Source organism: Acomys minous (assembly GCF_964271855.1).
Source record: "Acomys minous genome assembly, chromosome: 7".
In the NCBI taxonomy this organism is placed as follows: domain Eukaryota; kingdom Metazoa; phylum Chordata; class Mammalia; order Rodentia; family Muridae; genus Acomys; species Acomys minous.
This window is the reverse complement of record NC_140488.1, coordinates 112,406,008-112,420,022: the sequence shown is the minus strand read 5'-3', so window position 1 is coordinate 112,420,022 and position 14,015 is coordinate 112,406,008. Positions and strand designations below refer to the sequence as shown.

The window sequence follows — 14,015 nt, the reverse complement described above, 5'->3', positions numbered from 1 at the left end:
CTGTTTTTTCAGAAGGTGGTACCTAAAGACAGAGGAGACAGTGGGACTAGTGAGAGCATCTCTGCTCCCAGTCATCAGGTAGGAAAGACAGGCAGGCAGATGATGTGGCCCATAGCCCTAGCATCACAGCAGACTGTAGGCTCAATTTTCTTAGCATTACGAACTTATTAACTGAGAGTACTCCACTTATAACCCGACTAACTTAAACAATAGGAAAAGAAGATTTAAAAATACAATAATGAAACCGTAAGGATATCAGTTCTGAGGAACAATTCTCCTGGCATAGTCAGCAGGATTTCTCCTGCTGGAACCTGGAGCAACCAGAACCCAGAACCTCAGCCAGAGCTGGAACCGCAGCCAGCCTTCCCTCGAGCAGTTCTCTCTAGGAGCATCTCAAAGTGGAGCAATGACCAGCCAAAACATCCCCAGTCTCCAAAAGCCTCGCCTCCTGTTTTTAGCTCACATTTTTACTTCCTCTCAGCATTTGTTCAAGGATGTTTTTCAGCTGCTTAATAACCAATTTCCCCCACACGGTGGGTGGTTCAACTTCTAAGGGGGGATAAACATCACCTGCTCTCTCACAAGTCTTCTCATCCCCCACTTGTAATCTAAACAAAAAACATGTTTATCTCTCCTTCAGCCGACTGAGACTCTTCCCTGCCTCCAACCCTGAGGCAAAGTAAAAATCCCTCTCACGGCACCTAGCATAGTGTTAGACACCCTATGTGAGGGAACAATATTAGGGAAGCAAATTGATGTGACTTCTAGCATTCCATCTGAGAAAATGGGGTCTGGTAACACAAGTTATTAGTAACAATTCAGAAAGAATCACTCCTCTAGTCCTCGCCTTTCTTTTCTCTCCCCTCCCCCACCCCCAGTGCTAGAACAGAATCTAAGGCCTCACATATGCTAAGCAAGCATTGAACCAGTAGCCTCCTTTTCTTTATTATTATTGTTGTTGTTATTGGTGGTGGTGGTGTGTATGTATAAGTGTGTGTGTGTGTGTGTGTGTGTGTGTGTGTGTGTGTGTGTGTGACATGTGTTGAGGTCAGAGGACAACTTGAAGAAGTCAGTTCTCTTCCTGCAAACTCACATCATTAGGTTTGCAGACCAAATGCCTTTACTACTGAGCTATCTCATAGGCTCTCTCTTCTTTTCTTTCTTTCTTTTATCTTTTTCCTTTTCTTTTTTTTTAATTTTATTTTTTTATTTTTTATTTTTTCTGAGACAGGGTTTCTCTGTGTAGCTCTGGCTGTCCTGGACTCACTCTGTAGACCAGGCTGGCCTCGAACTCACAGAGATCTGCCTGCCTCTGCCTCCCAAGTGCTGGGATCAAACGCATGGCCCAGTACACCTAGTTCAGGCTCTCCTTTCTTTTTATGATTGAAACCGATGTGCAGGCACATCTCTAATCCCAGCATTCCTAGCCAGAAGCAGGTGGATTTTTGTGAGTACCAGGCCAAACTGGTCTACAAAGCAAGTCCAGGACAGCCAGGGCTGTGTTAACAGAGAAACCCTGTCTCAAAAAACCATAAACAAACAAAAAAAAGATCGAATACTATAAAGTCATTAAATTCAAGAACGGCTTGGGAAAATTCCTGTGCTATCTTAAATGAGAAGAATTAGATCACAGGGAAGAGCTGCCTGCAGGTTCAGAGAGATCATGTGCGAATATTTACACAGAAACTATGCTGGAGGGATCGTATCAACAGGTTGACTCGTGCCAAGGTCCTGAGTTAAGAAGTCCTCACTAGTGTGGGTGGTTTCTACCCTGTGGGCTTCCTCAGTCCATTGCTTATACTCTTGTGGCACTTAAGCCCCCAAGCTTCTCTTCTGGCCCTTGGATGATTCTCAGAACAGGCAAGACGGTTCCTAGTGAAGCAATGGACCCATGCAGGTACTTTGAATGTGTCCCAGCTCAGTTTCTTGGAACATCACCTACTGAGAGGTATGGGTGGAAGAAGATCACAGTGTTCTGGAATGTTCTCTTCAAAGCCAAGGTACTAAGAGCTGAGCACGCAGGCCAAGGTCATAACTTCCCAATGATTCTGAGTACTTGGTGCTCTGCAGGGGACTGGACAGATATGCTCAGATGTCTGCTGTTCTAATGTGGCTAGCAGAACCCTCGAGGCTTTGAAAATGAATAGGCAATGTACACCGAGAAACCTGACTCACTATAGTGATGAAGTGATGTGATAAGAACAGAAAGAAATGACTGGGGATGGCAAAGCCTCCGTCACCAGGTCAGTGTCAGAGGCCAGAGTGAAAATGAAGGGTTTACAGCTTTAAATGTAGCTCCCCTGGGCCCAAGAGGCTGAACTTCAGCAAAGACCCTGGGCATCTCTCACATGCAGAGACTGAGCCTGGGAGAGGGTGCACCTGTGAAGACTTGTGGGTCTTGGTCATGCACTGAGAACTCCTAGATCATATGATTGATGGACGCATTACTAAACTGAAAAGTGGAAAAGACCTGGGCTGGAGATGTGGCTCAGTGGTGGAGTGCTTGCTTGACATATAAAAGACCCTGAGTTCTAGATCCAGCGGGGGTGGGGTGGGGTGAGGTGGGGGGTGGCAGTGTTAAGTGATGCTGTCAGAGTTGATGTGGAGGGCAGTAAGCACAGGCAAAAGAGTCCTGGGAGTCCCAGGGCTTCTTCTGAATCCGGGGAGAGAATGGGAAGAGTAGAGGAGCCGGAGTCTTTCAGAAGGTCTCTTAGGTGGCCAGTCTGACAGACTGTTTGGATGACTCCATTCACCAAGACCATGAGTGCATGACGCAGGGCTCTGTGGGCTGACACAGCAAGTCATCACCTGAGGAGCCTGAGAATGTGCCAATGGACTAGTCCAGCGGCCATTAGGAAACGGATGAGAAGCGACTAACTAACCATTTAATTGCCAGACCATGTGGCTGCTGAAAGAAGACCAAGAGTCATTCGTAGCTGCATACTATTTCATCAGAGGTTCCCTAATTGTACATCACTCGTGTCACTAGCAGTGGACACGTTTTGAGGCTGGTACTAATAACTAAGTTCAATGGGCCCAAAGGGTCAGTGAGGGTGGTAGGAGAACTTAACAAACAAACAAACAACAACAACACAACCCACTGGATGTTAGTATTCCCCAGAAGAAGAAGGATTGAACTCAGGGCTCAAAATACAAAAATGGAAGCCAGGGGAATGGAGAGATGGTTCAATCAGTACAGTGTACAAGCCTGAGGCCCCGAGTTCAGATCCCCAGTACCCACGTGAAGCCCCTGAGTACTGCGGGAGGGTGGAGAAGCAGAGACCAGAGCATCCCTGAAACTCATTTGCTATCCAGCCTAGCTGAAATGCTGCTCTCCAGAGTCAGTCAGTGAGAGGCCCTGTCTCAGAAAATAAAGCGGACAGCAAACGGGAAAAATCTGACATTGACATCTGGCCTCCACATACACACAAATGAACACATACGTAACACACACACATACAGAGTCTTATTTTTAAAAAGACAGGGTTTCTCTGTGTAGTCCTGGCTGTCCTGGAACTCGATTTGTAGACCAGGCTGGCCTTGAGCTCACAGAGATCCACCTGCTTCTGCATCTGGAGTGCTGGGATTTAAAGGTGTGTGCCACCACTGCCTGGCCACACACAGTGTTTATAGAGACACCAAGCCATGGTGAGCATAACATTTCAAAGTCAAGTGCTAAGTAACTGGTCACTGGATACAGACTTGCAAAGCAGTATGTAGCATCTCACCAGATCAAACCCAGGAATAAGCCAGAGTGACAAAGTGGGAGAGAAGTGAAGAGACTTGGGGTAAAAGGGTTGCACCTCCCTGTAGGAAGGTAAGACCTCTAATCCAACACCTAATAAGGGACCTGGGGCCAAGGCCTCCTCTTCGTGCCATAGCCCCACCCTAGTCCACAAAGCAGGACTTCCTTGAAGATGATTCATTTTGTGAACAGGTCTCCTCCACCCCCAACCATCCCCCACCCTACCCTCACCCCCTGAGATGGCATTTCTCTGTGTATCCTTTGCTGTCTTGGACTCGCTTTGTAGACCAGGCTGGCCTAAAACTCACAGCAATCCATCTGCCTCTGCCTTCGCCTCCCAAGTGCTGGGATTAAAGGCGTGCGCCAAAGTGTCCAGCTTGTAGACAGGTCTTAAGAAATAGGCGTGAGGGACAGGGAAGGCAAGGAGGGAAAGCCTGATTGCTGTGCTGTGCATCATTATTGTAGGCAGCTGGAACTTGCTATCACCTAGGACACTCAGAGGCACCATATAGATGTGTCTCGGAATCATTTGCCTGCGTGAGGGATGAAGATGCTGGTAGAGCAAATGCTGAGCACACAGGAGATCCCTGCTCCATCCCTAGTGAAGGAAACATAAGTACCTTTTATACAGAAAAGGATAGTGTTTACCCAAGGCTCTTAGAGCAGATCCATCAAAGACTGCCCTCAAGCTGTTTGCCCTCCAGGTCAAAAAACACTCCAGTGGCCAGAGACGTGCTCACTTGGCTGAAGAAAGTGCTGTAGTCCCAGCTCCTCCAGGCCCACTCTGGAGAAAGTAAAGCCAGCTGTGTGCTGAGGTCTGCTCCAATATGGAGCTTCTGTAGGGAAAAGACAGATGGCTAATTGCCATAATGGCCAAAAGAGAGTGTGGCTATAGTGGGACCAGGCTAACTCAGAATCCCTAAGAGAAAAGATGCCTGGACGCTTCCTTGGCCCCCGCAGGAGGCGGCGCCCTTTAAGGGCCTTCCTAGAGGCTGTCCAAAAGGACTTGCAGTGATGGATGAGGAAGAGAACGAAAGATAAACAGGCTGAAGGACTGCCCAGTCCTCAGAGATGAGAGAGGCCATGCCTATGCCTCTGTAACTGAGACTTTGGGAGGGGTGGGGGGAACCTCCAGGGAAAGGGATCTCTGAAAGGTCCATGGAAACTCCCAGATTCAGTTTCAGACACCTGCCGGACTCAGAGAGAACCACAGTTAAAAAAAAAAAAAAAAAAAGGCCTGGCCCAACCGACCCACCCTCCGCTTGCCTCTCCCTCTAGAAGTTGGGGAGCAGGAAGTACAAGGTAAAGAACTTGATAGAAAGCTAGCCACACCCACTTCCTGCTGGAGGATACCAAACCCAAGTGGGCCTGAGGCAGGGAGGGAAAAGACAGGAAGAACCTCTTGGAGGCTGTTCTAATTATGGAAGAGGCTGTTTGTGACTTTCAGGGCCCTGTTAGAGTGCTTCATGGGGGCTAGGGATGAAGCTAGCAGCATTTGGCTTCCATCCTCTGAATCACAAAATACAGTCCACCTTCCTTAAGACCAAACTGAAAGGCATCTTATCTGTTGGAGTATTTATTGAAGAACGGGGCTTCTTTATCCAGAGTAAGAAATTAAGCTTCCGGGGGGTTGGGGATTTAGCAAGCGCAAGGTCCTGGGTTCAGTCCTCAGCTCTGGAAAAAAAAAAAAAAAGAAATTAAGCTTCCTCAGAGCAACAGAGGCAGGAGAACATGTGAACATCTGTGTGGATTGGCTTACACACACATAGCAGTACAGGCTGACAAGTTCCAAGATTTGCGCTGTGCTTTGTGGGAGAGTCCGTGACACAGTTCTAAGCCAAGTCCAAAGGTCTGAGCCACAGGAGAGTCAGTGGTCTGGTTCCAGTCACAGGCCAAAGGTCTGAGACCTAGAAGAGCAAATAGTGTAGTGCTGGTCCAAATGACAGCAGGCTAGAGACCTAGGGAGAGCGGATGTGAATTTGAACTCAGAAGGAAAAGAAAAACAAATATGCCTCCAGCTCAAAGACAGGGAGAAGATGAAGATGGTATAAGGCATGTCAGATTTTTTTTTCTATATTCAAGCTTTCAATTGATTCGATGAAGCCTACTTACGCCGAGAAGGCCAATTTACTTAATTTAAGTCTATTAAATTAAATGTTAATATTATCCAAAATGCCTTCAGAGAAACACTTAGGATAACGTGTGGCTAAATATCTGGGTACTCTAGGGCTCAATGAAGTTACCCAAAAGTATTACATCCAGCTTAAGTCCACTGAGTGGATTTTATTTTATTTTTTATAAAAAGGGGTTAGAGAGAGAGAGAGAGAGAGAGAGAGAGAGAGAGAGAGAGAGAGACTGTGTGATGGCCAGGACAATTTTGCACACGTGAATTGGTTCTCAAAGTTCTGGGAATCAAAGTGAAACGGTTGAGCTTGGCAGCAAGCACCTTTACCAGCCCAACTGCAAGGACGTTTAGTGGGAACAATGAAGCGAGTCTTGGGTCTATACAAGCTAAGCCTAGCCAGCATCAGATTCCACCCTTTAAAACTAGCACTTTTACTCTTGCCTACCTTACCCCTAACCTTCCCTCTGTGGGCAGTCTTGTCTTCTTCCTTCTTTTGTAGGCCAGGCTAGCACAGAGCTCAAAGCTCTCCCGCCTCAGCTAGGATTACAAGTGTGCAAGGCCACACGCAGCTTCTTCTTCTATTTTGACCCTTCGCTAGCACCTTCTGGCTCCGATCTGGGGCTCTGCCCTCTAAACCGCAGGCAGTGCTAGAGCAATTGCCTCCATAGTCATAACCCTAATAAGTCCGTGGTCAGCTCCAACAACACCCAAGTCTCTCCCACTGGCTGAGAGTGGCGACACCCTCGCCCGAAACAGCCTGCTGATGACTTTAACATTCAAACAGCAATCCGTCAGAGAAGTCCCAGGCTGCATTCTAGTGGCTTAGCTGGCATGTGACAACCCACGGGAACTAGGTCATGTTTTTTCGTTTTCCTACACAGCTTAAACCAAGATTCCAAAAGGCTTTGTTTCCAGTAGCTCCAGCGGTTGCGAATCCTCTCCAGGAGTTCCTTCAAGCCAGCATCTTTTTGGCTTCATCCGCTCCAGGCTGGAGAGAGGAAAGAAATATTTATGAGACTTGGTCTCCGCCTTGGGGAGAAATAAACCCCATAATCACTACCCTGTGTTCTGAGACTTGATCGAGAGGAACAAAGGGCATGCGTGTGCGCATGTGCGCAGCTCCACCCCTGCCCCCAACATCTCCCCAAGGGGGACACAAATGCCTCCCCCACAGCACAGCCCTGGCCCTGAGTTCTGCCTGAGTGACTGAGGGAGGGCTCTCAGGCGGCTGTTGGAGGCGGGAGAAGCCAGGCAGGGATGTGGTTTCTGTGTCTAGACGCAGCCTGATCCCACCCGAAGCTCAGGACTAGCCCTTACGTCCCAGCATCTGCTCCGCTCCATTTTTAAGAGTTTCAGCGTGTTGCCCTTGCCTGCACGCAACTTCCTGACGTACTTAACGACTTTTGGCTTCGCGTTCGCAAGGGGTTGAGATAGTTTCTTTGTGATCTTTTATTGTCCTCGTCTCGTTTACATATGTGGGTTCTAATAGCGCCATCAAAATGAACTGGGCAGGAGAGGCACCCCGAGATAGTGTTCTGCCGCGCCGCAGAGGCAGCTGCACCGAAGTGGTGGGGGTAGCAAAGTCGAGGACACCTTGACTGGAAACAAAGCTGGAAAGGATGGTAGGAAGACTAAAACGATCTCACTATATAGCTCAGGCTAGCCTCAAACTGGTGTTCCTCCTGCCTGCCTTTTGCCTCCTGAGTGCTGGAATTACAAGTCACGTACTGCCGTGCCTGGCTTGTTGCTCCATTTCTTTCTTTCAATTAAAGAAAAAGTGTGTCTGCGTGGTGCGGGGAGAGGGTGGGGGGAGGGCATGTGGAGATCAAAGAACACAGCTTTGTGCGGTTGGTTCTCTCCTTTATGTGGATCCCAAGTCGTCACGCTCGCGCTGTGAACGCTTTACCCACTGAGCCATCTAGCCGGCCCCTGATATTCTGTTTCTTATTGTTGTTATTGTCCCTTTCATCTCATTTTCCAGATTAGCCGGCAGATTGTTCACAGCGATCACATGTGCTCTTCCGGTGTCTAAGAACGCTTTCCTTTCTGCGGGGCTGACGCCCATCCATCTTGTGTGGGGCTAGGTCGGCAGGGATGACTTCCTGGCCGTGCTTGGGAAAGGCAGCCTAAATAAGCACATTGTCCGTGTATTGATAAAATGGGGGAAGGCTCATCACATACGGGGAGGAAGAAGCCACGGTTCTCACGGCTTGTAAAGGACATTTAATTTAGTTCTTTCTCCTACAGGAAACGTAAGTCTGTAGAAAATACTGCTTGGTTTTGTGATCGCCGGGCTTAAAACGCCCCCCCCCTCCTCCAGCACTGAATCCAAATTACTTGGCCAGACTCTTAGGATTCTAAGGAATCGGCCCTCCATAAGTCACCGCCCTGGTGTGGACCTTGGAGCTAGCGAGAGCGCCCGAGGCAAGGGCTCTCTTCAAGGGAAGGGCGCCTCCAGTGAGCTCTGAAGTGAGAATACGGGAAGCAGGCGAGGCGAACTGCATGCTAATCTGGAAAGCACAGCTGCAGATACAGACAGCAGGGAGGCTTTCAAAGTTGTTCTCACCCTCTGGGTCCAGACTCCTTTGTTGGGGGAGGGAGGGTCTAACAACCCTTTCACAGGGGTCGCATATCAGATATCCTGCACCTTCGGTATTTACAAGGCCATCATCGGAAAACACAGATCTTTACCGTACACTTTCCTAACAGTAGCAAACTGACAGTTATGAGGTAGCAACAAAAATAATTTTATGGCTCTTGGTCACCACAACATGAGGAACTGTATTAAAGGGTTTCAGCTTTCGGAAGGTTGAGAAGCACGGATAGAGTTGGGCGGGGGGAGATGGCAAATGCGGAGGGGGGGAGGAGGGGATGGTGAGTTTTAGGCTACAGGAACTGCTGTGGAATGCAAACAGCAGAGCACAAAGGCTCGAAGGCTAGAAGCACAGCACGATCTGAACGGGAGGGGGCCATTCTCTTACAGATGTGCCCTGAAAGGAGAGAGAAATGCTCGCTGGTCCCTTCTGCATAACAGAAGTTAAAGTCGTCAGGAGTAAGCTGGAAAATTAGAGAGATTCGACAACACTAACTGATGGTCTTTCCCGCGAGGATGCGTTATTGGGAGCTGAGGTGTAGCTTGGCGGTAAAGCATATTTTCTTTTGTCTTGTGGTGCTAAACATGCACTCCATCACTGAACAATATCCCGAGCTTTAAGAATGTATTTGTTGTCGTTGATTGGTTTTAAGTTGTCGTTGTTTTGGTTTCGGTTTTTCCGGACAAATTTCTCTGTTTTAGTGCTGACTGCCCTGGATTCCCTTTGTAGACCAGGCTGGCCTCGAACTCACAAAGATCCACTTGCCTCTGCCTCCCAAGTGCTGGGATTAAAGGCGCCTCTACTGCCTGGCTTGTTTGCAGTTTTTGGTTTTGGGGTTTTTTTTTGGGGGGGGGGGACTGTTGCTTCCTCTTTCTTTGTTGGACTTTTTAGATAAGACACACAGAACTCCACTGTTAAAAAAATTTACTAAGCCGGGCGTGGTGGCGCACGCTTTTAATCCCAGCACTCGGGAGGCAGAGGCGGGCGGATCGCTGTGAGTTCGAGGCCAGCCTGGTCTACAAAGTGAGTCCAGGACAGCCAAGGCTAACACAGAGAGACCCTGCCTCGAAAAAAACAAAAAAACAAATTTTTTTTTTTTACTAAAATACTGACCAGCACTAAGGCCCTGGCCCAGAGCTCCACACCGGAAAGCAATAAGGGCTGGTGGTGATGGGCTGGTGGTATTCCTCCAACATCGCCACAACCCATAAAATGAGGCTCCTGAATCCTTCTAGGGCCAGACCTGGGCTTGGGCCCTTGCGTTAACCCAAGTACCCCTGGCTGCATCTCTCAGGGTAAAGTAACCAGCAAGGGTCTGGAGGGAACAGTCTAGACAGACAGACCCAACTGGAAGGAGAGTGGCAAACAGACACGTGCTATCCAGCTGGAGATAAGATGCAAACGAAGAAAGCCAGGCGTGGTGGTACACACCTTCAGTCCCAGCACTCAGGAAGCAGAGGCAGGCAGATGTTTGTGAGTTCGAGGCCAGCCTGGTCTACAAAGTGAGTCCAGGACAGGCAGAGCAGCACAAAGAAACCCTGTCACAAACAAACATAACAAAATAAAAGATGCAGCGAAGGCAGGCTGAGGGGGGAGGCAATGTGGGAGTGCAGCCCCCAGGGTCCTGTCCTGAGTGGGCTGGGCAGGTGTCAGCTGGCGGTCTCCAGGTGGCATTTGTAACTCAAGCCTAGCTGAGGGCTCACACATTGTGGATATTCTTGGTGAGAGGGGCTCCTTAGCTACCAGCTCTGCCTTGAGGTGCTCCTTGTAGGCCAGGATGTCTCCAGGCCACTTGATGAGTGTCTGTTTCTCACTGCCCCTAATCTCCTGAGCAACCTGCTGGACAAGTCTGAAGTCATGGCTGACTAGCATCATGTCATCACCAAACTCACTGATGGCATCTGCCAGTGTGTCACTAGTCTTGATTGGTATGCTCTACAAAGTTAGTTCCAGGACAGCCAGGGCTACAAAGGGAAACTGTGTCTCGAAAAACCAAAACCAATTAATTAATTACAAAGAAAACTAAATAAATAAAAATAATAAAAGTGTTTAAAGGACTGGAAATGGGCTGGGTGGTAGTGGCACAGTTCAAGCTAGGCCTTCAGCTACAAAATGAGTTTGAGAAGCTGGGCGTGGTGGCGCAGGCCTTTAATCCCAGCGCTCGGGAGGCAGAGGCAGGCGGATCTCTGTGAGTTCGAGGCCAGCCTGGTCTACAAAGTGAGTCCAGGACAGCCAAGGTTACACAGAGAAACCCTGTCTCGAAAAGCCCCCCCCCCCAAAAAAAAGATTTTGAGACCAGCATGGGCTACAAAAGACCCTGCCTCAAAAAATAAAAATAAAAATAAAATAAAATAAAATAAAAAAGAAAGAAAGAAAGAAAAGGTTAGACAGACAAGATAATACCAGCTACTCAGGAGGTTGAGAATGGAGAACTGGAGAATTGGAAGTTCAAGGAATGTCTGAGTTACACAACAAGCTAAAAGCCAACCTATACAATTGGAGTGTGTGGCTCAGTGATAGAACATTTGCCTAGTGTACATAAGGACCTGGGTTCAATCCCCAGTACCAAACACACCAAGGCTAAAATGGAAATTTTCACATTTTAAGTAGTTTAAACACTTGATAAAAGTTTAAAAATATATTATGTATATTTTACCAGAATCAAAAACAAAACTTAGGACCGTGACTAGAGTTCAGTGGCAGCCGACTTGGCTAGTACGTGTAAGGCCCTGGGTTCAATTCCAACACACATACACACGCAAAGAAAAGGAAAAGGAAAAAATTTCAAATACTCATTTTTCTAAAAATTGAGAATATACGTATATAATATAGGCCATAGCGCGCAACGGTCATTTGCAAACGGTGGAAGCACAGAAAATCTGTATTGTACATTTCCACATCCCTGGACTGGCTGATAATGACCATGTAATCTTGTACTTATAAAATGATTCGAGATGGAAGAAAACCCAGCGAGGGGGATGCCAAGCCATGGATTAGCATGAGAAGGTCCTTAGGCTCTGGCTGCCCTGGAGAGCCGTGTTTCCTTACACGCAGGATCTGCTTTCCCCCTTGGGGATTGGGGTGACTGGGGAGCAGAAGGAAAGGTAGAAGCACCTGTGTGTGTGTGGGGGGGGGGATGCTAACTCCCAGGAGCCTCCAACAACTTTCCTTCCCTGAGCAAGGAGAACTTGGGGCTGGCAGGTCCCAGAGCAGGAATACCCAGTCTCCCCTCTTCCTAATCCCAACTCCCAGCCCTTACAGCCTGAATCAGGAGGCTGAGGCGGCTGAGGCCATGACAGCTAAGACTCCCCCAAGTAGGGGCCTTGAGACTCGGGCACCTGACGGGAGGGCAGGTACAGTCAAGTAGACCCGCCGGGGGGGGGGGCGGAGGCGGGGGTAACATGGTGGCCTCTCTACCCTGCCCACGAGGACCCATCTAGAAAGCGCGCTTGTTGAGAAAAGGCAGCGTGATGCAGGGGGCCCGAGAGCAAACTGGCATCTGAACTGTTCCTGCCTCTGCCCTGCTCCCAGGTTGCTAGGGTAAAATCCATAAACACAACGCCTGGCTGCCGTGCTTCATTACGGATTAATGAGAGGCAGCTTTATGCTTGACAATCCTTGGACAGGACCCAGGCGGCTTCTCTGCTTCTCCTCACAGAGCGCTCAAAGCTCTGGGCGCTGCCGCCACCCCCTCCTCCCTACACAAAGTGGTTAATTGGGGCATTTTCCTCTCCTGTGGCCTGGTGCGCTGGCCTGGCCTTGTCGCTCAGCTTCCTCGGATCACGTGCGTCCCCACCCAAGTATAGATCCTTCCTGAAGCTGACTATCTCAGTGGCAGTGTGCTTGCTGGGGTCAGACCCTTCAAGCTTGTCCCCAGCGGGCTCCATTTCCTAGGTCTTTCCGGTGTTTGGTTCGCTTCGGCTTTTCTGTTTTTGTTCTTCTTCTTCTTCTTCTTCTTCTTCTTCTTCTTCTTCTTCTTCTTCTTCTTCTTCTTCTTCTTCTTCTTCTTCTTCTTCTTCTTCTTCTTCTTCTTCTTCTTCTTCTTCTTCTTCTTCTTCATGTTTGTTTCTGGGCTTTTTGTTGTTTTGGTTTTTTTGAGACAGGGTCTCCCATAGCTCAGGGCTGGCCTCTAGCAGAGCATCTTCTGGACTTCTGAGAGTCCGGCTTACACCTCTAGGAGTAAACGTGTGCACCATTTTACCCAGTTTATGAGATACTGGGGACTGAAGCCAGGGTCTCGTGCACGCTCTACTCAAGCCTTCTCCTAACCTAAACAACCCCCTTAGGCCTTTCTAGTTTCCCCTGATCTCTCATGTTTTCTCTCCCCCTCAAAAGATTCACCTTTAAAGACTGTGATCCAAGCTGGGCAGTGGTGGCGTACACCTTTGATCCCAGCAGAGGCAGAGGCAGAGGCAGGTAGATCACTGTGAGTTTGAGGCCAGCCTGGTCTACAAAGTGAGTCCAGGACAGCCAAGGCTACACAGAGAAACCCAGTCTCGAAGAAGAAAAAAAAAAAAGGACTGTGATCCACATCAGCTGCTCCTGAAAAACTGTTTGGTCAAGTGCTCACCATGTAGGCCAAGTTGGCATCAACATCTGGTTATCCTCCTGCCTCAGATGCTCTCCTGCCTGGATTCCAAGAATGTGTCACATGGCACAACTTAGCCTATTGGTTTGGTTTAATTTGGTACTGAGGATTAAACCCAGAGCTTTGCACATGCCAGGCAAGCAATCTATTCTTTTGTTGTTGCTTGTTTTTTTTTTTTAATTTGTTTTGTTTTGTTTTTCAAGACAAGGTTTCTCTGTGTATCCTTGGTTGTCCTGGATTCACTTTGTAGATCAGGCTGACCTGGAACTCACAGCGATCCGCCTGCCTGTCTCCCTGAGTGCTGGGATTTACAGGCGTGCGCCACCACCACCTGGCTTCATATTTGTTTTTAAAGACTAATTTTATTAGAGAATACATTACTTCCTTTCAGACCTATGAGGACATGCCTTTTGCCAAGTGTTTCCTTCATTCCTCTCCAGAAGAGAAAAGGAAGCAGACGTCAGGCCTGGTGCAGAGCCCCAGCTACTAACAATGGGAAATGCCCAGGATGCCATAAAATCCGCACGTCTTCAGCCATGCGCAAAAGGCAGTTTCATGTGTTGTTGGCTGCTGCACCACCCGATCAGCCTGCAGAAGGAAAAGCAAGGCTGATCGCTCTTGCAGGCGAGGCAAGACGGATTCAAGATGAGTGGGAAATCATCCAATAAACACACTGGGAAGTCAAAGAGAAACAGTACTTCAAGTGAGACAATTTTTAAATATAAATAAATATATATATATTTTTAAATGAATTTGGTGGGGGCTTTTTGGAGGGTGGTGGTGGTTTGGTTTTAATTTTGGTTTGGTTTGGTTTGGTTGTTTTTGTTTTCTGTTGGGTTTTCAAGACAGGGCTTTTCTCTGTGTAGCTCTGGCTGTCCTGGAACTAGCTCTGTAGACCAGGCTAGCCTAGTACTCACAGAGATCCACCTGACTCTGACTCTGACTCCGTTGGGATTACAGGTG

At 48.3% G+C, this 14,015-nt stretch overlaps 1 long non-coding RNA gene across 2 annotated transcripts; it reads left to right on the top strand.

Annotated features, from left to right (window-relative positions):
• The first annotated feature begins 7,042 nt into the window (after positions 1-7,042).
• LOC311602122 lies at positions 7,043-13,744 on the top strand. Of its 2 annotated transcripts, XR_014780688.1 has the most exons (4): positions 7,043-7,492; positions 7,852-8,122; positions 8,854-9,012; positions 13,493-13,744. It is a non-coding gene; the product is annotated as an uncharacterized lncRNA (long non-coding RNA). The 2 variants fall into 2 exon arrangements; XR_014780687.1 differs by lacking the exon at positions 7,852-8,122.
• Positions 13,745-14,015: the final 271 nt, after the last annotated feature.